The following is a 4,103-nucleotide window of genomic DNA, read 5'->3' on the forward strand; positions in this document are numbered from 1 at the left end:
ATAGCTGGCCAATCACAGCTCACCTCGCTTTTTCAGACCGATGAGTTTTGTAAAAATCGACGCGTTTCAGAAAGGCGGGGCATAGAGGAGAAACAATAATGTACAGTATGTGGAAAATAATGTGTTTTTTTAACCTTAAACCGCATAAACACATTTCATTACACCAAATACACAACATAATGTTCTTTTTAGCAGCATCATATGACCCCTTTAACATAAAACGTTGATCGAGCCGAATCATTTAAACGGTTGATTCATTCAGGAACGAAACACTGTCATGTTGCTCAGAGACGCAAAACAGTGCTGTGGCTGTGTTTGGAGGTATTTTTGTTGGCGAGATAGAGCAAAAACAGGCAATATGGTGTCTAAAACATCAGTCTCTTAATTAACTTCTTGTTTATTGAACTATTGTAAAAAATCAATATCACATTTGTAATGATGGTAATTTTTGGATAAGAAACGGCACTCTTCGTGTGAAATTGTTTAACTATATGAAGTTATAAATGAAGAGTTTGGTTACAAAATGCTATAAATCCATTTTGATTAATTTGAGTAAAATGTGTTTTCTTTACCAAGAAAGTGGCGAGATGAAAACCACTTTTTTCTGTTTCAAACTTTCACATAGCATCTTTAGGTTATAATAACATTAAAAATTCAAATCCAGATTTTGGTTTTCAAAGATTTATTATAAAAACTGATTTTTTGCCCCCCAAAATGCAATAAATCCATTGAATCAATATAAAAGTTATTTTTCATATTGAAAATGTTGAAAATACGCAACAAAGTAAGTTGATCCACATATGACAGCCTCTGAACTTGGTCAATACTAATCTTATTAATAGCTTACATTTCTTCCCCACTGCAGAAACCACCACAGCTTCATCAATGCCGTCAAAATGATTCATTTTTTTAGGGCTGCACGATAAATCGCATGTGATTGTCCTGCGTATCTCGTCAGTAAAGCCGGTTCTGTGATTAGTAGTAAATCTCCATCACCTGCTTTCAGATGGAGCAGCATGCACTACACAGAGCCGTAGTTTACTGACAAGCTACTCAATATCGCGGTGATAATCGAAGGCGATTCATCTGTGATTATGAATACGATATTGCGTAGCTTGTCAGTTACTGTTTACGATGCGTGGAATGGTGCGCTGTGATTGGTTGAGAGGATATATCGCATTCTGCAGAGAAGGGAGACTGGCGTTTGTCACGGTTTGGAAAGAAAGCGAGAAAACATGACAGAATAACACGCCGGTTATTGCATTTTGCGTAAAATTAAAAATGGACTTTTCAATACCGACCAGATACAATACTGATTTTGGCAGGAACTCAATAAAAAAAAAAAAAAAATGTTTTGGAACCAAACTCTTCAAATATAGGCCTATACATTTTCTGCCCCCAAGTCTTGAATTTGTGATCATTCTAAATGCATTTTATTAGACTGAATCATGCAGTGAAAGAACACGCATGCACACTCACTCTAGTCTAGACCTGCGGTCTCCACGAGGGAAAATAATGATTAAAAATAGTAAATGATGTTTATCTGAAAATGTAAGAATGCAAACAGGTTTTCTGTAAGGGGTAGGTTTAGAGTTAGGGTTGGGTTAGGGGATGGAAAATATCTTGTGGTCAGTATAAAAGTAATAGAAGGCTATGGAAAGTCCCCACAATTCACAGAAACAAACGTGTGTGTGTGTGTGTGTGACCCCTTGGGTCTCTGGGTAACTGACCCTTTGGCTCAGTGGCCACAACAAAAGCACACACACACACACACACACACACACACTCTCTCTCACACACACACACACACACACACACACGCACAAACACACACTCTCTCACACACACACACACACACACACACTCTCTCTCTCACACACACACATACACAAACACACGCACAAACACACACACACACACACACACATGCTCTCTTGGTTGTGGTGTCTGTGCTCTGGTCATCTGTTCACTAGCTGGTTAGCAGACGCTCACTAGTTCTGCAGGACTGATGTAGTGGATCATGTGTCTCATTGACTGTGGTTAATAACTGAGTAAAAACACTGAATTTGTGCACTTCATCAGACTGTGTAATCACGTTTGATTCTCTGCAGTGTGAGAGACTGAAATCCGTCCATTGTGTCTTAATTACTAATGGTGCGTCTTTTCTTCTCTCACTCTTTTCAGTTTTGTTCCTAATGCGGCTGCAGACGAGCTGCTTTCACAATGAGATTAACTGACCCTCAACACACACACACACACACACACCTCACTGAGCCGCTAAGAGCATTACTGTGTGTGATCCACGGCTGATCTCATATTTGTGTTGCTGAAATTAATTTGATGCCTCTTTACATGTTAATCTGAGAGGGATTGATTTCTGCTGAACAAAGACGAGAGAGAGACAGAGCCTGAGAAGTTTGTTGTAGTTTTTTTGTCACGTTCGTTCAGGGTTTGTGTCTCGTTCTCAGGGAGTTTCAGCAGAATCTTTGATCTCAGTTCTACTTGTATTTTATTTTTTTTACCGCTGGCATTGAACCTGCGATCTTGCTGCTAGCGCTGTGTTCCAGGTGAGCTTCAGGAAAACACAAAACAGATGTTAAATTTATTTTTGTGAGTCCAGTTTTAGTGATCATAGTGTTGTGACCTTTCATTTTGTAAAAATAAATAAATAAAGAGCGACACAAACCAGATTTACACTTTCCTTTCTCACAAAAAATCAGTTAAATGAAGCTGCACACACAGGCAGATCGCGGGGGTCTGCGCCACTCCTGCACAACTGTGAACACTCTCAATCACTGTGAGTGTGAGAGAGTGTGTGTGTGTGTGAGAGAGTGTGTGTGTGTGAGTGAGTGAGTGAGTGTGTGTGTGTGTGTGTGTGTGTGTTTTACACATTTGATCGTTGCTTCTGCACTTCTCATTCTGCTGGTGTTTTTAATAGTTCTCTGTGTCCGTGTTTGACGCGTCAGACCGCCGGGGTTTCTGTTTTTGCAGTTTTTGTTTTTTCTATTTCTTGCTCTTGCAAGTACGTCCAGTTCAATTAAAACTCTTTGAGAAAACGAATGAATTCCTCCGTCTGCAAATTAGCATGTGTGGTAGGCGCAGCGTCGCTCCAGAAAACACTCTGGCTTTCAGTGCTTCACAACACTGACGATCAACACACACAGACTGGTTTGCTGTAAAAACACTGGAAACTGTTTCTCTATCTGAACACGGTGTCCCATGATGCAGCGCTTCAATAGATGTATTCGAGCAGAGCTGCTCTGCGTCTCTTTGCATCTGAATGCTGCTCTCTGTGTGTGGCTCTGAGCGGCTCCGCAGACTGAAGAAGCTCTTCTGTAAACCTGTCTGCTCTAAACGACACACGCCTGCAACGCGAGGAGAAGCAGTCCTCCATCCGCTGGTTGAGCTGCTTTGACTGATTCAGAAGTGAAACGAGGCTGTGGAGCGTGATTGGTGTGTGAGAGGAAGGTCTTTATTAAACTTCTGCAGGAGTACTGGAGTGTTTCTGCAGCGGTTTCTGTGAGATTGATGCGTCCAGCGTGACTCGGGTCAAGTGGACGGCTGTTTGCTTTAGTGAGGGTGGTGTTTGACGGGGCTGCTGGGATGGGAAGCCAGTGATAGGGGTCAAAGGTCCATTACAGTCCAGCGAGAAGCTAGAAGAGTCCTCAATGGACGGATCAGTGCACATGCCTCAGTGCCTAATTTTCAGAATTTTGCATCAATGATTCTGTTATTTTCCTGTTTATTATTATTATTATTATTACCACCAGGGTTTGACATCAACTTTTTTGCTCAACAGTCACTGTGGCTAGAGGTTGTCCAAAATTACTAGCCACTCAGCATTTTCACCAGACACAATTTTGTTGTTGGGAACTAACATTTTATATGACTGAAGTTACTGCATACTATAATTTATTTATATTGATTTCCAGGTCATGTTTTGCCTATTTAAAGGTAGGGACAATAAAGCTGGACAATAATTCAATATCAATATGTATCGCGATTAAATTTTTTTCAATAACGGTGATATGATTTTTAAACACATTTACGATGTTTTGATATACATCACCAGTGTTTCCCATACATTGATTTATTTGTGGCGT

Source organism: Sinocyclocheilus rhinocerous, unplaced genomic scaffold (genome assembly GCF_001515625.1).
Source record: "Sinocyclocheilus rhinocerous isolate Xijiao unplaced genomic scaffold, SAMN03320098_v1.1 scaffold2753, whole genome shotgun sequence".
NCBI classification, from domain to species: Eukaryota; Metazoa; Chordata; class Actinopteri; order Cypriniformes; family Cyprinidae; genus Sinocyclocheilus; species Sinocyclocheilus rhinocerous.